Below are 22918 nucleotides of genomic sequence, written 5' to 3'. Positions count from 1 at the left end.
CACTAGTAGCATTTAATTTACAGGCCCTGGGCATATCTAGTGTGACTTACAAGTAAGGGTCTTACAAGTAAATTAAATATGCCAATTCTGTATGAGCCAATGCTACCATGTTTTAGGGAGAGAGTACATGCACTTTAGCACTGGTTAGCAGTGGTAAAGTGCCCGGAGTCCTGAATCCAACAAAAATAAGGTCAGAAAAAGAGTAGGAGGAAGGAAAAAAGTTTGGGGTGACCCTTCAGAGAGGGCCATTTTCTAACAATACAGAACTCAACAGAGAAGATGCCAATATTCTTCCAGGTAAGATGACTGTCATCCCTCTTTGTTAGTCTCTTAATACATTTTTCACCATGAGCTGACGTTAGGGGTGTCTTCTTAATACATGCTGTTGAAGCTAATATAACTACCCCAACCCCCTCCTCTGGGGCCATATTCTTACCTTTCCAGGTCTTTACCTTCAGTAAAACCTTACAATGGTACTGCCTTCTGAGTCCTGTACTTTTCTAAAACAGAGGTGTAGGTGCCACTAGAGTAAACAATTCATACAATGACAGTGTATCAAACATTGCAAAACCTTCACAATATTCTATTAAATTAAGCTGTATGTGTTGAATACAGCTGTTTTCACTGCTGCTCTAAACAAAAGTTTCCAGTTGTGATTGCCACAGATGTATTTATTTGAGTGCTATGCTCGCATACATGATCAATTCCTTGGTGCACATAGTCTTGGCTGCACTGCACAGAGGTCTTATACTGTCACACAGAGAAGAGAAGAAAAAAGTTAGAGGTAACATTGGTAAAAATGCATACTCTGGTCCTTGTTATTGAAAGAAGTGTGTGAAAGATAAGCACTGTGATGAGTAGGAGGCTAATTCTGCTTTCTTTAACAAATGTTATGATCTCTCAAAACTCTTGCAGTATCATGAAAAGTAGGAAGGAAAAGGTGATCTTTGACTAGACTCCTGTATGCACATTTGCTACTGTAGGAAGAAGTATTACTGGAGATGGTGTTTATCAGGGTCTACTATTTATGCCCGTTGGCATGATAAGTGTTGTAAGTAGAATACAGTCTCTTCCCACACCCTACTATTCATACCCATTATCAGATAAAGGGGTGTTAGCAGGGAGAACAGTCTCTATCTACTCACTACTACACACACCCATCATCTGAGAGAGAGGTGTCAGCGGAGAGGCCAGCTTCTAAACATACGCTACTATGCACACCCATCATCTGAGATAGAGGTCTGAAAGGAAAGGTCAGTCCATCCACACACCCTACTATGCACAGCCATCCTCTGAGAGAGAAATGTCAGTGGATAGGTAGTCTCTCTCCACACACCATACCACACAGACACATCATCTGAGAGAGAGGTCTGAAAGGAGAGACCAGTCCCTCTCCACACCCTATTATGTACAACTGTCATCTGAGAGAGAGGTCTGAAAGGAGAGGCCAGTCCCTCCCCAGATCCCACTACGCTCATCCGTCTTTTAAGAGAGAGGTCTGATAATGGAGGCCAGTCCCGCCCCACACGCTGCTGGCACACCTGTCATCTGAGAGAGAAATGTGAAATGAGAGGTCTGTCATTTTCCACACACTTCTACACACACCCGTTATCTGAGACAGAGGTCTGAAAAGAAATGCCAATCCATTTACACACCCTTGCATGCACACCTGCCATCTGAGGGAGAGATCTCAACAGAGAAGCCAGTCTTTCTCCACACACACCTGCCATCTAAGACTAGGGTCCCTCTATACACTCTGCTACACACACCTGCCATCTGAGAGAGAGCTCTCAGTGTAGAAGCTAGTCTCTCTCCACACACACTACCACACACACTTGTCACCTGAGAGAAAGGTCTAAAAGTAGAGGCCAGTTCCTCTCCACACCCTAATACGCACAGCTGTCATCTGAGAGAGAGGTCTGACAGGAAAGACCTGTCCATCCCCACACACTATTATGCACACCCATCATCTGAGAGAGATGTGTGTGAAAGGATAAGCTTGTCATATTCCACACACTACTACCCAACGCCTGAATTCTGACACAGAGGTCTGAAAGAAAAGGCCAGTCCATTCACACATCCTACTACACACACCCATCATCTGAGAGAGAGGTCTGGCAGGAGAAGTCAGCCCCTTCCCGCACACTACTACGCACACCCATCATCCAGAGAGACATCTAAAAGGACAGACCTGACATTCTTCACATACTATGCACACCCATCATCTGAGACAGAGATCTGAAATGAGAAGCCAGTATGTTCCCATATCCTACCATGCACAGCCAATATCTGAGAGCAAGATCTAAGCACAGAGGCCAGTCTCTCTTCACACACACTACCACGCACACCTGTCATCTGAGACTAGGGTCTGAAGGGAAAGGCAAGTGCATCTACACACCCTACTACACACCCCATCATCTGAAAGAGAGGTCTCAGTGGAGAAGCTAGTCTCTCTCCACACACACACCTGTCATCTGAGAGAGAGGTCTGAAAGTAGAGGTCAGTCCCTCTCCACACCCTAGTACACACAGCTGTCATATGAGAGAGAGGTCTGACAGAAAAGACCTGTCCATCCCCACACACTATTATGCACACCCATCATCTGAGAGAGGCATGTGTGAAAGGATGAGCCTGTCATTCTCCACACATAGGGCAAATCTTCAAATCAAAACCTAAGCACGCGGTAACAAATGCAGGAGTTCATTGCTGCGATTCTTAAAGGTGTATCACATGTGAATACCTTTTACAAACATCATCAGTAACTAGCTCTGTTACAAGAAGGACCTATGGAATAAGACAGTATCTTAAATGTCGGTCAACATGCATTATTTAAGTGATTATGTGCCAACACCAAAGCTGTAGAAAACAATATGTAGGCCAAACAATGAATGACCTATGTACACGAGTCAGGAAACACAAATCAGCAATAATTAACAAGAAACATGACCAGCCTGTAGCAAATCATTTTATCTCTGTTGACCATTTACCATCAGATTTGAAGATTTTCCCTGTGGAACATGTCAGAAAGTAAGAATTACTGGACATCAGAGAAAACTTCTCGATGTATCGTTTAAAATCACTGCATCCAGATGAACTGAACATCACTGACAATACCACTTGATTTCTGCATATCTGAAGAGTTTTCAGGACTGCATTGATTCCACATTCCAATTGGAATCTTCATTCATAGTGCTTTTTGAAAATCCAGCAGTGTCAGCTGTGCAACCACTGAGCAAACCATCTTGCACTACCCGAGGAAGGCGGAAGCTGAAATGTTGTAGTGGAAATGTGTTTTGTTATTTGGTGAGATCATCTGTTTGAGTGACTTCTTTATTTGATATTACATTTTCTTGTGATTCATTGTAACCTTTGGGATCCAGATTTTTGCCCTGGCTGGCTGTTGTTGTCTTGTGATCCTTAATCTTCTAGTTTATATATATATAATGACAATTTGTAAACAGGGCAATTTAACCGTTCAGATGTGGGTTAGCTACTTATTGGTGATGGGAGGTAAGCATACTTTTAGGATGCATGGGAGAGTAGTAATAGAGTGAGGAAAGGGTAATTTGAGGGTTCAGGGGAGAGCAGAGGTAAAGGGAGAAGAGGGTATTGGTAAAGGTGTTGAAGTAAGCCTCAGCAAGGCCTACTAGTGCAAGGGGTTCACCTTTCTCTGCACAAAGTCCTCAGACCATGTAGGAAGAAGTTGGCACAGAAACTGGAATAAAAGACAAAAGTTTATTAACCTCATGAGGTGGTACTACAGTTCAGACAGCACCCTTGGGTAGTGTCTGAAGTAGCACACTGAACTGAGAGAGCATGGTCCTTTTATACCCACACAGGGGCTAAAAGGAGATGGTACAATTATGGAAACAAGACTTGTATACATGTAAGGTCATGTGGAAAATGCACAGTCGACAGGTAGGAGGAGCTAACAGTTTCCAAGGACTAACAGCTGCAGACCTTACAGAGCATGTGCGAAAGTAAGAGATGCTAAATATAACTTGTCACTAGGCAGATTTCAAGAGCAGTTAACAGAAAGGTAGGACAGAGCACATGGTGAGCACATGGCAGCATGTAGCAGAGAAAATGGCTACCATGAATACAAAATGGATTCCGCAAAATGTTCACAATAGTTACTAAATACAAGATGTCTTCTGCTAATGCTTAATCTAATCACTGCTAAATTACAACAGACGACCCTTTCAGCATTAGCTGAAGACATTCGTCTTTCTGGGATAATCTAAATATTCATCCTGTATATTTATGCTCATCATTTCAGCTATTTCCTTATCTAACATATGTTGTGCCTTCATTTCTGTAATATTTATTTTGGTAGGCATACAAGCAGTAATACACATGGAGCAGAACATTGGACCACACTGAATACAGATACAGCATGTAAAAAATATTGCAATTATTACACACAGGACCTTCCAACAGGTAGTTGGTAATATCCATAGTTACCACAAAGAAAATATGTATTATGTGAAGCTGTAAAACTACTATTATTTACACTCTCTATAGTTAAAATCAAAGTACAATCGCTTATCCCTACTGGAATTCGTCCAATGCTTCGTATACATAAATCTGCTTTAGTTTTTGTAACAGAAATCACAAATTGTTCTTTCTTGTCAGAGTCTCGTATATTTGTGAAGACATATGGTATTGAAACATTGTCCGGTTGATACTTTTCCGATTCCCATTTAGTTCCTTTAGCTTGGGGATACCCATCTTTGTCTTGGTAGCATACTTTATTAAGGCGAAAAAGAAGTCCGCCCTCTGTACGTTGTCCAGATGCAAACAAAAGCATGTACCAAGCTTAACAAGAACCATTGTGTGAAAAAGGAAGAGGAATGAAAGGTGTTCCTCCTTTCTTTTGATGCGCAGGTATCATTCCACATACCCAACAGTTAGTAGTATTTGTAGCATTATGAGTATGATGCAACATCTGAATGAAAGTATTATTGAAGTACGATTGACGGTGCTTCTGCTCCTGATAGGGAAGCATAAAGTAATAGTGATCCTCTGGTACTGGAGTAGTGGCAACAAAAAACTCACGAGCAGGAGACTTCTTTTCAATAAACCAGGTGATTGTTGCTGTAACCACCAAAACAACAACAAACCCCATAATACTAATGATCAATTTGTTATTCATTTTAGCAACAGTGATAATCGACCCTTTCAGAAATGAATTAAAAACAATCGTTGGAGCTCTTATCCCTGGGCAGCCGCTGATTTCTTCACCACGGGCCAAGACGGGTGTCACTACTCTAATGCACGGCTGATCCACCCCCCTTGCCACATTGGCTCTCCCTTTCACTAACCCAGGGCGGTAGCTCAACCAGTCTTTTCAAAACAATTTTCAGATTCTTTCCTTGGTCTCAAATATATCGCGACACTCCAGAAGTCGTATGGTCCAGGAAGACCTCTGCAGATTCGTCAGGCGATATAGCACGGCCTTTCTCCGTAGTCAAAATCTCTCGATGATCGGTCAGCACAGCAGGTTCCACCAAGGTAGGTAGCACTCTCTTGCAGTGAGTACTATGGACCCAATTCTTTCGGTTCGTCACTCGAACTGCTGTCCTTGTCACAAGGAGCACCTGTTCTGGGCCTCGCCACCTTGGTTCCAAGCTGCTTGATCTTTCAAAAGACTTAATCATCACCTGATCACCAGGTCGGAGTTCATGGCCTTCACCTGTAGATCTGTCAGGAAGTGCTTCTCGAACCTGTTGATGAATAGAAACCAAATTGTCGGTTAACTGTGCCAAATAATCATTCATCAGGACACAAGGTACATCATATACAGATTTTGGTTTAGGAACTCCCCAAATATTCATTGGTCTCCCAAATACTACTTCATAGGGGCTAAGGCCAAGTCGGGAGTGTGGCACTGACCTAATAGACAATAATGCCAATGGTAATGCATCCGGCCAAGTTAAGGATGTGGAAGCCTGTATCTTCGCTAATTTCAGCTTCAATGTAGCATTATACCTTTCCACCAACCCTGCTGACTGTGGGTGGAAAACCGCATGGAACTTCTGTTTGATCCCTAATCCTTTCAGGACATACTTACGGGGAGTGCAGAATTATTAGGCAAATGAGTATTTTGACCACATCATCCTCTTTATGCATGTTGTCTTACTCCAAGCTGTATAGGCTCGAAAGCCTACTACCAATTAAGCATATTAGGTGATGTGCATCTCTGTAATGAGAAGGGATGTGGTCTAATGACATCAACACCCTATATCAGGTGTGCATAATTATTAGGCAACTTCCTTTCCTTTGGCAAAATGGGTCAAAAGAAGGACTTGACAGGCTCAGAAAAGTCAAAAATAGTGAGATATCTTGCAGAGGGATGCAGCACTCTTAAAATTTCAAAGCTTCTGAAGCATGATCATCGAACAATCAAGCGTTTCATTCAAAATAGTCAACAGGGTCGCAAGAAGCGTGTGGAAAAACCAAGGCGCAAAATAACTGCCCATGAACTGAGAAAAGTCAAGCGTGCAGCTGCCACGATGCCACTTGCCACCAGTTTGGCCATATTTCAGAGCTGCAACATCACTGGAGTGCCCAAAAGCACAAGGTGTGCAATACTCAGAGACATGGCCAAGGTAAGAAAGGCTGAAAGACGACCACCACTGAACAAGACACACAAGCTGAAACGTCAAGACTGGGACAAGAAATATCTCAAGACTGATTTTTCTAAGGTTTTATGGACTGATGAAATGAGTGAGTCTTGATGGGCCAGATGGATGGGCCCGTGGCTGGATTGGTAAAGGGCAGAGAGCTCCAGTCCGACTCAGACGCCAGCAAGGTGGAGGTGGAGTACTGGTTTGGGCTGGTATCATCAAAGATGAGCTTGTGGGGCCTTTTCGGGTTGAGGATGGAGTCAAGCTCAACTCCCAGTCCTACTGCCAGTTCCTGGAAGACACCTTCTTCAAGCAGTGGTACAGGAAGAAGTCTGCATCCTTCAAGAAAAACATGATTTTCATGCAGGACAATGCTCCATCACACGCGTCCAAGTACTCCACAGCGTGGCTGGCAAGAAAGGGTATAAAAGAAGGAAATCTAATGACATGGCCTCCTTGTTCACCTGATCTGAACCCCATTGAGAACCTGTGGTCCATCATCAAATGTGAGATTTACAAGGAGGGAAAACAGTACACCTCTCTGAACAGTGTCTGGGAGGCTGTGGTTGCTGCTGCACGCAATGTTGATGGTGAACAGATCAAAACACTGACAGAATCCATGGATGGCAGGCTTTTGAGTGTCCTTGCAAAGAAAGGTGGCTATATTGGTCACTGATTTGTTTTTGTTTTGTTTTTGAATGTCAGAAATGTATATTTGTGAATGTTGAGATGTTATATTGGTTTCACTGGTAATAATAAATAATTTAAATGGGTATATATTTTTTTTGTTAAGTTGCCTAATAATTATGCACAGTAATAGTCACCTGCACACACAGATATCCCCCTAACATAGCTAAATCTAAAAACAAACTAAAAACTACTTCCAAAAATATTCAGCTTTGATATTAATGAGTTTTTTGGGTTCATTGAGAACATGGTTGTTGTTCAATAATAAAATTAATCCTCAAAAATACAACTTGCCTAATAATTCTGCACTCCCTGTAATAACTTCCCCAACAAAATGAGGTCCGTTATCACTCCATAAAAGTCTGCAAACACCAAACCTAGGGAAAAATTCTTCCAAAAAAGCACCTTCGCTGTGGTAATGGCAGTATTATCCTTTGTGGGGTACGCCTCTATCCATTTACTGAAGGCACAAACCACCACCAAGACATACTTTAAATTGTTGCAGCGTTCAAGCTGAACATAATCCATTTGTAGAACTTCAAAAGGTGCAGTTGGTGTAGCAAACCCTCCTGCAGGAGTACGTGTCCCTTTTCCAGGATTGTATTGTAAGCAGATCAAACAAGACTGTACTACTCTCTTAGCTGTACTGGAAATTTCTGGATGCTCCCAAACTTGCGTAAGCAACTTCGTTATTGCTGAAGCTCCAACATGTGCCAGCCCATGTGCCATCTGAACCATAGGTTGTACAAAAGCTATAGGCAATTTCCATTTATCCATCTGCTTATTCCGCCAACAGCCCTCATCATCCAATTCTCCATCTTTAGACCATTGCTCACGTTCTTTCACAGAAGCAGATTTCTGTATATCTAATACGTCTTGTCTAGCATTATGCCAACGTTCAGCTTGTGACTTCACTACATACATAGAAGTAGTACTTCGCTGCATCGCAGTCTCACGTGCTACACGGTCTGCAAGAGCATTACCTTGCCCTATCTTATCGGTCACTTTCTTATGTGCACTACATTTCACAATAGCTAGTTTATTTGGATATGGCAATGCAGTCAAGCGGTTATGCACTAATTCTCCGTGCATTATCTGCATCCCGTGGGATGTGAGAAAACCTCTCTCCTTCCAAAGCAAACCAAAATCATGAGCCACTCCAAAAGCATAGCGGCTGTCTGTGTAAATGTTCACACTTAAATCAGTACTAAGCTCACATGCTTGTGTCAAAGCTATTAGTTCAGCTGCTTGAGCTGACTTCTGTGGTATACGAGCTGTCTCCACTACCGTGTGTATTGTGGTGATTGCATATGCAGCTGAGGTCGTACCATCTGGCAACTTCAAACAAGACCCATCAACCCACAGTTCCCCGTCTACATCTAAAAGGGGCGTATCTTGTAAATCAACACAACCCTTTGTCTGTTCTTCGGTAAGGAATATACAATCATGTGTTTCTTGTGACTGAGGCTGAGTCACCGGATATGGCAACAAAGTAGCTGGATTTAGTGTCGCACATCTCTTCAGTGTAATGTGAGGAGCCAACAATGTCAACTCATAACCTGTCATACGGGCACTAGTTAAATGTTGTGTCTTTGTTTGATTTAATAGAGCATCAACCGCATGGGGTACTAGCACCAACAGCTTATGTGACAAAACTATCCCTTCACTCTGACGTATTGAGACAGCTGTTGCGGCAACTGAACGAAAACACCCAGGCAACGCTCGAGCGACAGGATCAAGTACTGCTGAAAAATATGCACAGGGACGCTGCTTATCGCCATGTGTCTGTACTAAAACTGACAATGCACATCCATCTTTCTCGTGTACGTAAAGTGCAAAAGGCTTCATGTAATCTGGAGTACCTAACACTGGTGCAGAACAAAGGGCTTGTCGCAGCTGCCGGAAAGCAGTCTCACATTCATCTGTCCATGGGAGGGGCATTGGAGTATCTTTAGTAAAAAGTGCTAGCAAAGGTTTGGCAATGTGTGAAAACCCTAATATCCATTGCCTACAAAAAGAAGTAAGACCAAGGAATGCACAAACATCTTTCTGAGTAGAGGGTACTGGTGTGTCTAAAATTGCTTGACTACGAGCTGATGTAAGTGTACGGCCCTCCTTAGACAAAAGGTGACCTAAATAGGTTACCTTTGGTCTACAATATTGCAATTTCTTTCGTGACACTTTATGATGGTGTGAAGCAAGAAAAGAAAGTAAGGACAAAGTGCACTTTTCACATTGCTCTGGGGTATCAGCTGCCAACAAAATATCATCAACATATTGTATGAGAACCACACCTTCAGGTAAAACAAAAGAATCAAGTTGTCCAAAGTCATAGTACAAGAACTAATTGCTCCCTCAACTTCCTCATAAAAGGCGGCTGGATTTTTCCGCGGGTCAGGTAATGCTGTTTTAAGTGCCATTACATCTGCCCTATTCCAAGGAGTATACACCCAATTATAAATAAAATAACCCTTAGCATCAACAGAAGTTTTATCATCACTTGTACCCAATCCTTTAGGAGGAACATACAAAGGCGCGACGTCCCGCATTGGTTTCGCGTGAACTATCATAATCTTATCTGTTTCAAAGATGGAAGCTTGCGCCCCTTCGGTCTGAGATGCTCGTGCAACTGCGTCCGCAGCCCTTTTCTCTTCTTGCAAACAGACTGCCACAATACGTAATTTCATTAAAAGCCTGATTGCATCAGCCACCTGGGAGAAAACAAAAAGACCATCACGCATTTGCTTATGATCAGCTGCTACATCATCGGGCTCTAACTCATCAGAATATTTCCGATATAGTTCAATAACTTCTGAGCCAAATGCCTCAGTAAAATATAGCTGCTCCTTTTCCGTCCACCCTTTCATGTTGTCTAAAAGTTCAGAAGCAGAAACAACAAATTGTTTTACGAGCAATAGATCTAAGCTCAGACCCACGGTCAGCAGGCAGCATAGAGCGACTGTCCCGCATCTTCTGTTGCTCCGAACTGGAGACTTTAGGTAACTCATGAGGGGCAGAAGGGACGACATACGGAGGTGGAGGGCGATCTAGTAACAATAAATCATCATGTGGTTTATTAAGGATAGGATAGAGAGGTTGCCTCACAGTGTATTGGCTAGTTACCTGTAGCTTACGTTCTTTCTCTTCTAGCTCCTTTAAGTCATTTATTTATTTATTTTTCATTTCCAATGCTTTCACATATACATTCTTCCGCTGCTCTTTCTCAAGCAAGGCTTGCTCACGCTTCACTCGTCCACGCGCTTCTTTCTCCCACATTCGTACACAGTCAAACATATCTTGCCCAGACTTTCGCTTACACATACATTGTTCCACATACTCAATCTTTCGCAAATCAAATGACCCATGCATAGGCCAACGTAACTCAGGATCCGCGCGGGTGTATTTATTCCATAATGTGCTGTACATTATAGAAGAAAGACCATGTTTAACATACATATCTCTATTTGGCGTCCCCTCTGGGGGTGCCGGTTGCGATTCTTCCAGTCTCAAATTGGTACCATTACAAAAGCAACACATCCTACGAAGTGCGCTAAAAACAGGCATGCCAAAAATAGTGCAGAATATGCAATATTATAACCAAAGTAGCACTTAAGGTGCCGTTCAAATCAAAATTAAATTGGAGAAAATTCTCCTCATTACCTGCCTATATAAATTGCAATTTATATATCAAATCCAAAGAATACAAATTGACTAGTCACCCAAATCACGAGAGCCACAGTAAGTAGTGCTAAACTACATTACCAAACACAGGCATCAAAACCCACAGCAAGTGCCGTAAAACAGCTCTTACCAATCATAGGGTGTCCAGGTTCCAACTGCCAAGTTCTAAAATCGACCAAATGGTCACTGCATGACGAATGAACAAAAAGGATCTCAGTCGAGGACCGGCGCCACCTGGATGGTCAAGTCAGAAGGAAGGGAAAAACGCTGTGGTTGCCAAGACTCGGGTCTCCTCAGGCATTGATCGTCCGCAGCGAGATCCCAATCCTTCGTCGCGACCGATCCGTTGGGCATCCGAATCGCCGATGAGTCCCTGTTCGGGCGCCAATTTGTTGAAGTAAGCCTCAGCAAGGCCTACTAGTGCAAGGGGTTCACCTTTCTCTGCACAAAGTCCTCAGACCATGTAGGAAGAAGTTGGCACAGAAACTGGAATAAAAGACAAAAGTTTATTAACCTCATGAGGTGGTACTACAGTTCAGACAGGACCCTTGGGTAATGTCTGAAGTATCACGCTGAACTGAGAGAGCATGGTCCTTTTATACCCACACAGGGGCTAAATGGAGATGGTACAATTATGGAAGCAAGACTGGTATACATGTAAGGTCATGTGGAAAATGCACAGTCGACAGGTAGGAGGAGCTAACAGTTTCCAAGGACTAACAGCTGCAGACCTTACTGAGCATGTGCGAAAGTAAGAGATGCTAAATATAACTTGTCACTAGGCAGATTTCAAGAGCAGTTAACAGAAAGGTAGGACAGAGCACATGGTGAGCACATGGCAGCATGTAGCAGAGAAAATGGCTGCCATGAATACAAAATGGATTCCGCAAAATGTTCACAATAGTTACTAAATACAAGATGTCTTCTGCTAATGCTTAATCTAATCACTGCTAAATTACAACAAAGGGTGGTATCAGTAATTTTAGAGTTATGGGGTGGGTAGTAGTAAAGGAATGCAAGGGTAAATTTAGGGTCCAGAGGAGGGAAGTTGTAATGGGAGACAAGGGTCGTTTTAGGGTTCAGGGGAGAGAATAAGTAAAAGGAGGATAGGAGTGAATTAAAAAAAAGTGGGGTTGCCCTCCCACTACAGACATTCGTGGAAGTTGAGTACACTGCCGAAACCCATGACTACACACTAGCATCGCTTTCTGTCATATGCTATGCCCTCATAACACTATAAACAGGCATCACTATTCTCAGTCCAAATGAATGATCTGATTGCAATACACACAGAAGTCTGAAGTGATTGCACCATCAGACTGAGCTTTCCCAGCTGAATAAAGCATCTCCCAGAGATACGTTTTACTCGTATATTTTTTGTCATTAAAGGTTTAGGCATTATTTGTTTTAATATACAGTTACGATCATTGGAGAGTCAATAACCTAGTTATAGAATATTTCCTTCTTTTTAGCTACATGTGTGACCCTGCTGACATAGTCACTGTGCCCAGGATCATTTGCTATGTCTTTGGTACTTCCACCACTGCTCCATGAACTGCTCATGAAGGAAAAATAGACACATTTAGTTTGCATTGTGCAGACTGACACTAGTAATTTAATTTATTTATGGCAATAGTCATTCATGAATTTAAAAAAGGCACAACAGTAAATACGAGGGAAAGCTGATAAGTATTTTTTTTTGCAGCTTCTGTAGCAGAAATCGCGGCCATCGCGCCCTAGTATCGATTATGCGGTAAATTCGCTAAACATGAAATCGCTACTAAATATACATAAATATATATATGATATATTGTAGTGAAAGGATAAAAGGCATGTTAATTAGAACAATGTGTGCCTACAAACTGAAACCACTTGAGAAAGAGGGAATGTTGAAATGCGTCGTGGTGTTTGATAGGCTGCTCTGTGAATAAACGGAACTTGCTACTTAAAGCCCCAAGGAGTGCTGCATTTTCTTTTTGGTAATAATTTAATAAGGGTCGTGGTCTCAGCCCTGTGCTGGCACTGGCGGTAAGAGCGCTCCGCAGTTCAGACCATTTACAGTGTATATGTATATATATATATATATATATATATATATATATATATACATATATATATATATATACATACATATATATATATATATATATATATATATATATATATATATATATATATGTTTTGCTATCCCAAAACGTGCTACTCTTTGACTAGCTTGCACAGGGTGATTTTCAAGGTGATCCATCACGCTGGGACCAAGAAAAAAGAGGGGTCCCAAAATGGGTTTTCTCCATTCATTTTTCCCTAGGAAGTCTACATACAGCCACAGCCCAAACTGTTGAAAAGATTTAGATCAAATTTGGCAGAAAGCTCGGCCTTGGTCCAGAAACAGTACTTTTTCGTTTTGGTGTACATTCGTTCAGTAGTTTTGAAGAAATTAAGGTTGAAAAAATAGTATATATCACTGCTTGGAGGATACACAGATCTGACAGATCTCCTGCTGAGATCTGATTGGCTGTCACCATATGAACCAGGAAGTTGTGGGAGCCAACTTAGGACTCAGTTCAGAGTGCTAAACATAACACAAAAAAGACATAAGGGGGCAGAGCAGGAATACCCTGACCCCCTAGGCCTGTCACGACTTACGTGCTGCTTTATCCTGGAGGCCGCAGAGCGAGTGGCGTGGATCCTGTTCTTGAATGTTCGGCCTTGGCCCAAGTAGGGGCGACTCTTTCTGGTAGCCATGGTGCTGTAGGCAATGGGTATGCCAAGAGCAGGCTGTGTCCCTCAGAAGTAGCGCCAGAGGGAAAAAAACCCAGAAAGGGGAAAAAACCTCCACAAAGATAGGTTCCTGCAACAGGAACAAAAAAGAAGAGGTAAACAGCAGGAGCAAATTCAGGAAAAATATAATGGAACTGACGAGAACCAGCACAGGAATACAAGGAAGCAGGAGCGAAGACACCATCCAAACAGAAAGTGTTGCAGCGCAAGGAGAGAAAGAATCACAGCCCTTAAATACCAACAAACAGGAAACGACCAACAGGAAATAAAAGGACATCATCTTAAATAGGGAAAAGCACATAGAACAGAATGGACTGGGAACCATAGAGAATAGGGAACAAGGAGAGAAGGGTAACATGGGAAGGGGGAAAAAACACAAAGGAAGGCACAACCAGATGTCCAGAGAAAAGAAGAAAAGATAAGAAAAGAAAGAACAGATGAGTGGGGGGTCAGACCTGCCTAGACACGCGGTGCGCTGAAAAAGAACGAGGTCCCATGCCCAATTTGGGGCCTCTTAAAGTAGAAAGCAGACTGGGGGCGCGGCGCGTCTGAGGACCGCGTGCTGCGGCCCGAGCCGAATGTTCGGCTCGTGCCGCGCGCAGCAGCGCGACAAGGCCTGGTGGTTGGGTCCCTTAGAGACCCTACCTCGGGGCAAAAATGTTTTAAACATTTTTTTGCCATATATTCGAGAGGATCCACAAATTTGCAGCAAAATTTTAAAAAAATATAGGCGCCTATGTATTTCCCAAACATACCCCCATGGGGTGGGGTGGGGCCCAGGGGGGCACCATTGATATTACTTAATAGGAGGTACATGGGCCCCCCTCCCTGAGTCTAATGAATCCCAGGGGACCTCATCCCCTTTGGCTGTCATTTTTAATAAAGAGGAGGAGCATCGGGCCCCCCTCCTTGAGCCTAAAAATGGCCCCAGGACCATATCCCCAGGTTTGCATGAATAATTAAAGGAGAGTGGCAGAGGGCCTCCCACTGGGGGTGTGATTCAAATTAAAAGGGAGGGGGCTGTGCGACACCCTTCCCTGAGCCTTTAAAGGCCCCTGGGAACCCCAGGCCCTGGGGCTGCCTCACTTACTGTGGCCCATGGAGCCCACCCCCCGGGACACAGTAGTTTCACTGCTCACACTACCACAGGCAGGGAAACCTGTGTTTGCTTTCATCTTGTTGGAAGCATTTTTAAATCTCCTGCCAAACAGGAGCAAACACATAAGGCCTCATGATGAGTGGCGGTCTGAGGACCGCCACACTCTCATTGACGGTCGGATAGCTGAACTCCAGGCAGTCCTTCCTCCTAATTACAACTTTGGCAGGTGGACCTAACTAAAGACCACCGTCCCGCCAGGATCATAGATCCTGACGGGGTGACGGTGGTTGGGTTTGTAACCAGCCATAGCAGCACTGAACTCAGCGCCGCCTGGCTAATTACAACCCCACTTTCCGCAAGCCTGTTCATGGTGGAAACCTCACCATGAAAAGGCTGGCAAAAAGCCTTTGTTTGGGGCCACAGGGGGGTCCCTGCACTGCCCATGGCATGTTAAGTGCAGGGGCCCACCCAGCACCGTCAGAATGCGCACTGTCTGCTTTGAAGACAGTACTCATACCAATGGTGCTGCTCAGCCCCCTATATCGAAGTCACGCCCCAGGGGAGGGGGCTCCAGGGCCATAATAGGCTGGGGGAGAGTGACTATGCAGCCCTCACTCCACTTTCACATCACGTAAGGACCTGGGGGAGTCCCCCATGGGCACATGAAGCCTTGGGGGGGCCCCATGTCCCCATACCCTTTATGATGTGGTCCTAGGCGATGGGTTCCCTGGGGGCTAATAAGACTTGGGGAGGGGGGTCACGCCTTTGACTTTGGCCTCAGGGGATAGAGTTGTTGGGCCCCAAAGGCCAATTCTATGCCACGTTGCGAGAGGCTCTGCATGGTGTGGGCTGGCAACCTGTGAGGGAGTTGGTTGCCTTGGTTGGGTCAGCCACAGGGCCTGTCTGAAGCCCAGGCCCTGAGGCCAAGCCCCCCCTGCACACAGTTGAAGGTCATGTGCAGGGTGGGGTTGGCTGCCTTTGGCCAACCCCCACTGCATACGGCCAAATCCCATGCACAGCATAGCTGTTAGCATAGCATTACCTCACATAGGATTCTTTGGTCCTCTGTACAGAAAAAGCAACTGGTCGGAATTACAACAACCGTGGCACTTTACTCAAAGAACTGCCTATTAGAGATAGACAGGCAAACTTTATCCGCATTTGAGACACACACATAAAAGAAATTATACATCATTAGATCAATTCATAAACATGTACAGAAATAAATTAATAACAAGCTAAAATTCTCAGGCTGTCAAATTACCATACTTTTTCAGGAGAATACTACAGATTTGAGAAAAGCTCTAACTTGTGTTGTTAATTAATTAGAGAGCTGACAAGCAACTCTACATTACCCAAAATTTAATTGTTTAAAGTAAGAAAATAACGACTTTTTGGCAAACATTATATACAATTAATAGAAAAACTGGAGGTGTAGGAGCGATTGAATGGAGCCCCAGAGGAAAACAAAGTAAAAAGACAATCGTCCCTGTCTGGAATCTAGATAGTAATGACCTTTCCCATCTGCCAAGTGCCAAGCTCTGATAATAAGTCATGCCTGTTTCCGATATCAGGGGAACACAGGCTTTCACAGACAGTTTCGCAACCTCAGTCCTTAATACATAAAATAAATAATAACTGGGCCAACACATGGCCTTGGCACACTCCTTCTACTCAGTGAAAATGGCTCTGAGAGCTCCCCCTAGTCATTGGATCTAACCCTAGCTACTAAATTCACATGGAGCAAATACAGAAAAAAATGAATGCATGGTCCAAGCCCAGTTTAAACAGAATCTGCCACAACTTAGAAAGGTGAACTGCATCGGACACTGTCAACAGATTCATAAAGAAATGGTGCAGTGTGCAGCCCGTAGCTACGATGTACTTAATCCAAAACAAGATGGAGATTAAGGCACTGCTCAACTGAGCCCATGCGCCCCTGAATCCATATTCATTAGAATGAAGGATTTTGTTGTTACGGACCCAAGGACATACCCAGTTAAAAATCACCCTTCTGATAATCTTGACCACGGTGTGAATGAGTCATATTAAGTGGTAGCACGTGAGGACTCTCTGATTACCTTTTTTAAAGACTGGCACTATTCCTGACGAAGACCAGCAACTTAGAAAGTTATTGCTAACCAGATTGTTGTAAATGTTAGTCAGTAGGGGGTGCCAAGAGTTCTGCATTGCACTTAATTTGGTCAATCGTCAGGCCATCTGATCTGGCCAAAACTAAGGGCTTCATTATGAGTTTGGAGGTCCCGTGACCGTCATTTTGGTGGTGCCGGTCTGACCGCCAAAGGTCTTAGCAAAGCAGACTACAGTATTACGAGTTTGGCAGTCTTACAAACAGAAGACCGCCAGTGGTCTGACAGCACCGCCAGGCAGCACAGTCCGCACGGTCACAAGGAAGCACAAGCAGGTCAGTGGAGAAAGTGTTTGAGCTGGACCCAATGTGACCGTGGTGGTCCAACCACCATGTACAGGCTGGCAGAAATGGACAGTATAAAGGGAGATCCTCACCTGCAGGCAGTTTTACACATCCGGGGCCACCATTCACAAACATCATGCTGCTGCTACTGTTCATCGAAAGACAGCAAAATCAACATTGACGTGAACCCCATCAACCTTAAGTACGAACTCCTACCCATATCATCAACCTTTAAAAAAAGTGTGTAGTGCTGGCAAACACATCATGGGGGGAGGTACGTCACAGGCAGGCAGTCGAAGAGCCAGGTCTTGAGGTCCTTCCTGAACTGGGCCAGTGAGGGATACTGCCTGGGATGAAGCAGCAGCATGTTCCAGGTCTGTGTGGCAAGGTAGGAAAAGGATCTTTCCCCTGCCATGTGGTTCCACATCCTAGAGATGATGGCAAGGGCCAGTTGAGCAGAGCAGAGCAGAGTTGCCTAGGGGGTGCATAGTAAGAGAGGGTGGTTGTGGTAGGCAGGTCTGATGTTATGTAGGGCCTTGTACGCATGTGTCAGGAGTTTGAAAGTGATGTGTTCATTGATGGGGCTCCGTGTAGGTCTCTCAGGTGGGCGGAGCTGTGGCTGTGGTGGGGGATGTCCGGGATGAGTCTTGCCTCGCGTTCTGTATTCTCTGGAGTCTTGTTTGGTGTTTCTTGTTAATGCCGTCATAGGGTGTGTTACCGTCGTCGAGTTTACAGCTGACGAGTGCATGGGTGACCGTTATTCTGGTGTAGATGGGGATCCACTTGAAAATCTTCCAGAGCAGGTGGAGTGTGTGAAAGCACAAGGCTTTGACTTGGTGGCCCATGGACTGCAAGGAGTCAAATATGATGCCGGGGTTGCGTGCATGGTCAGTGGGAGATGGGGCAGTTCCGAGGGCATTGAGCCACCAGGAGTCAACACAGGCATTGGGAGTGGGGCCCAAGTTGAGGATCTCCATCTTATCCGAGTTAAGCTTGAGGCAGCTGTCTTTCATCCAGTCAGTGACTGCCTTCATTCCATTGTAAAAGTTGCTTTTGGCTTTCAATGGGTTGTCGGTGAGGGAGAGAAATAGCTGTGTGTCATTGCCATATGAGACGATTTTGAGCCCGTGGTCTGTTGATCTTGGTGAGCGGGGTCATGTCGACCTTGAGGAGGGTGGGGCTCAGAGAAGAGCCCTTGTGTATTCCGCAGCTGGTTTCCGTGGGTTTCGAGGTAAATGGTGGGAGCCTGACTCTGGGTTCGGCCGGTGAGGAAAGAGCGGATCCACTCCAGGGCTTTGCACAAGTGGTGTGGGAGACGGTGTTGAATGCAGCGGAGAGGTCAAGGAGGATGAGGACAGCTGTTTCTCCATGGTCCAGTAGGGTGCGGATGTCATACGTGGCTGCTAAGAATGAGGTTTTGGTGCTGTGGTTGTTCCTGAATATGGATTGGGAGGGATCCAGGATGTGGTTTGTCTCAATGAACTTGGTGAGCTGTGTGTTGATCGCTTTTTCAATTACCTTGGATGGAAAAGGGAGCAGTGAGATCGGTCTGTAGTTTTTTCAGCTGCGTGGGGGCAATGGAGGGCTTCTTCAGTAGCGGGTTTGTCTCTGTGAGTTTCCAGTTGTCCGGGATGGTGGCAGTCTCAATGGAGTAGTTGATGATATGGCATAGTTCGAGTGTGATGGTGGTGCTGGCTTGGCTGAAGATGTGGTGAGGGCATCTGTCAGAGGGTGCCCCAGAGTGGATGGTGCTCATGAGCTTCAGGGTTTTCTTCCAGTGTGAGGAGGGTCCTGTGGTTCAGGGTCGGCGGGAGCTGAAATCCGTGGTGGTGCTGTAAGTGGGGTGGGTCTCGGCTTGCGAGACTTTGTTGTAGATGTCCTTGATTTTTTGGTAGAAGAATGTGGTGAGGTTCTCTTGAGGAGGGGGATGTTTGTGGTGTCCATGCGGGGTTTTGTGAATTCTTTGACTATGGTGAAGCCTTCCTTGCTGTTGTGCGCATTGGCATTGATGCACTCCTGAATGGCTGATTATCTAGCTGAACTGATGAGTCGGTGATGCGATGTGACAGCATCTTTGAAGGCTTTGTGGTCTCTTGTGCTTTTGCTGTTTCTTCACTTTCTCTCTACTTGTCTGCAGGAGATCTTGGATTTTTGTAGGTCGGGGGAGAACCAGCTGGGTTTCCTGTGGTGTTGATTGCCAGTGGGTTTCCTTAGGGGGGTTAGAGTGTTGATTCAGTTGGCGATCCATTGGTGGAGGTTGTGAACCAACGGGTTGGCGTCCATGGTGTCTGACTGGGGGAGTGGTGCAGAGAGCAGCGGTGAGCTGGGCTTTGGTGACCTTGGTCCAGTTTCTGCAGGGGGCGGTGGGCGTGGTGCTGTTCGGTGGTCTTGGTGATGGAAAAATTGATGCAGTGGTGGTCAGTTCAGTGGAGCTTGGAGGTATGTGAGAAGGCAATGGGGTTTCCGGCAGAGATGACAGGGTCAAGGGTGAGTCCTGCTGAGTGTGTGGTGAGGCTAACGAGTTATTTTGGTCAAAGGGTGGCGGGGTTCTCCATAAGGGCTAAGGTGCTCGGGTCACTGCAGTTGTTGAGGTGAAAGTTGAGGTCGCAGAGGAGGACGTAGTCAGTTGAGGTTTGGGCATTGGGAGCGATGAAGTCAGTCAGGGTTTTGCTGAAGGAAGGGTGGGATCTGGAGGTCTGTAGATAAGGGTCATGCAGAAAGTGGTGTTTGGCTATGTCTGAATCTGAAAGTGTAGGTGTTCAGAGACAGTGGGTTTGGCGGAGGGAGTTTTTGTGGACGATGGCGACGCCCCCTCCTGATCGGTTGATGCAATCTTTATGTATGATCTTGCAGCCGTCAGGGAAGGCAGTGGGGATGTCCGGCACTGAGGAGGTGGTAATCCAGTTTTCCATGAAGAAGGTGACGTTGGGGGCAATGGAGTAGAGTAGATCCCTTACTTCTATTGTGTGTTTGACAAGGGAATGTTGAGTAGGATGCATCTGAGGTGTCCAAGTGGTCTAGCGGAGGTGACGTTTAGTGTGTATGGGCAGGTGAAGGTGCAGTTAAGACAGGAGAACAGGCTGTGAGTGTCCTTAGGGGAGGCATAGTGGCATGCATTAGAGCCTCCAATGTTAAGAGTGTGCAGGGTACTGGCATTGCATCAATGGATGGTGTGGAAACCAGGGTCATTGGTGCTGGGCTTGGTCCGGGCATGGACTGGCGCTGACAGGCTTGCTTTTGGTGCACCTTTAGCCCGCTAGTGGTTTAACCACACAGCAGCTGCCATTAGGAAAGGGGGGGTGGAAGGGATCACTCAGCTGGAAGGCAGGCAGGAAACACTGTGTTAAGAAGGGCGTGGGGTTGCAGGGGCAGCAGTGGCATGGGAAATGCAGAAATCAGCAGAAATTATAGAAAAGGAGGCAAAAAGAACAAAAAGAACAAAACCGCAAAAAGGCAGAGAAAAGGTACAGAGAGGCAGAAAGGCAGCAGAGAGAGAGATAGAAGGCCACCAGGGATGAGGCGCAGGCATGTGCCTGCAGGTGGAGGAGAGCCTCAAGCACACAGAGCCAGGTAGGCTCACAGAATGCAGGGCAGCATCAGGAACAGGTGGTGCTGCATAGGAGGAATGATGTAAACACTGACCAGAAGTCAGTGAAGTTGCCCCTTCACCGTGCAGCAGCTGCCATTAAGAAGGGGAGGGAGGTGGAATGGGTCAATCAGCTGGGAGGTGGTAGGCTGGGAAACAAGGTGCAAAGAGCAGCAGGGGAAATGCGGGAATCAGCAGAAATGATAGAAAAGGAGACAAAAAGAGGGAAAAGACTGAAAAAAGCAAAAAGGTAGAAAAAGGGTACACAGAGGCAGAAAGGTAGCAGAGAGAGATAAAAGGCCACCACTGGCCACCTGGCATGAGGCACAAACGGGTGCCTGTGGGTGGAGGACAGACTTGAACACGCAGAGCCAGGCAGGCTCACAGGACACAGGGCAGCACCAGCAACAGGTGGTACTGCGTGCGGGAGAGACATAAACGTAAACGCTGACCAGAGGTCAATTAATTCACCATGACACCACCATTGCATTTACACACACATAGCTATGCACACAGCATATGCCCTTTTCCTAGGGGACAGCAGCACTGCACACAAACTTACATACTGCTAACAACAGCAACAGCAGCAGCAAGCAGGCTTAGCTACACACAACTGCAAGCACACAAACAAAGTCATTCAGGGACAACAGAAAGCTAGAAAAGGAATTACAGGACAAAGGTATACCCAAAACAAAACAATCACTGGGTTTATTAACTGGAACAACAATTATTTTCCAAAGGCCATTGGCCAGTCCATGAAAATTGTCAATAATGGCACACTGCCGTGCTCAAACTTGACTCTGATTGTCATGTAACCTCCACAGGGACATCAAGGGGGTGTGCAGGCACCTCAGAGATTTTCAGGGGGTGCAGGGTGGGAATCGGATTTGAGAGGAGGGTTTTAGCTGGGAGCAGCCTTCTTCTTGAGAGGGGTGGGCTTCTTTCCGGGAGGGGGGCTTATTCAGAGGGGACAGGGGAGAGAAATGGCTACTTGCAGGGAGGGCATGGGAGGCCTTGGAGGTGAAAGGGAAAGACTGAGAGCTAAGTGGGATCCTTTTGGTCTGGGATGGGGGACAAGCCAAAGGTTAAGGTAAAATAAAATACAAGTTTTGGGATACACAAGGATGCTCATCGGAAGGGGGATGGGATTTGGAGGTAGAGGGAGTGATTGTAGAGTGTGTAGGTGTGGATGTCTTGGGTGCATGCTTATGGGAGATATGCTTGTGAGTGGTAGGTCTGTTGGGTGAGTGAGTGGGGGTGTTTATGCGTCTCAGGCTTAGGGAGGATGGAGGTGCTGGGGGATGCCGTGGTGTGTGGGTGTCTGTTGGGGTGGTGACTGCAGGTATGGTAGATATGTTGAAATAGGTGTGTCTGTAGTTGTGGTATATGTGGGTGTGTTGCTTGTGGTGGATGTCTGAGGGTCTGCTGCAGTGTTTTCTGCAGGTAGGGTGGGTTTGGTGGCTGTGTCAGTGACAGCTATGGTGGTGTCTGTAGGAAGGCTTGATGTCGTGTGTGTGAAGCTGGGGTGGTGGGGGTGTGAGGGGCAATTGTGAATGTTGCTGTGTCTCTAGGTGGATGTTTGTGTGTGTGCAGGTGTATCTTGTGGTACTTGTGTTTGTGTGCGCTATGTTTGTCTGTTGAGGTGCATGCATGAGGATTTGTTTGTGTGCTTTGGGTAGCTAGGGGTAGGGAGATTGGGAGATTGGGATGGGGAAGAGGAAGGTGGAAGGAGGGCGGAAGCTGGGGGGTGACTGGTTGCCATCAGTGTAGAGGCCAGAGCCTGAAAATATCTCTGTAGGCCAGACATTGCACCATGAATGCCTTTCAAGAATGCATTCATCTGTTGTAGCTGACTTGCCAATCCCTGGATGGCATTCACTATGGCAGTCTGACCCACATAGATTGTTCTTGTCAATAGCCTTCTCACTGAGGGCAGTAGGGTTAACAGGAGCTGGAGCAGAGGTGCCTGTAGCAAAGGGGACACACACTCTCTTGGGTGAGCGGTCACCTCAAAATAGGTG

The sequence above is a fragment of the Pleurodeles waltl genome, chromosome 4_1 (genome assembly GCF_031143425.1).
Source record: "Pleurodeles waltl isolate 20211129_DDA chromosome 4_1, aPleWal1.hap1.20221129, whole genome shotgun sequence".
NCBI lineage: Eukaryota > Metazoa > Chordata > Amphibia > Caudata > Salamandridae > Pleurodeles > Pleurodeles waltl.
Note: the sequence above shows the minus strand (reverse complement) of the source record.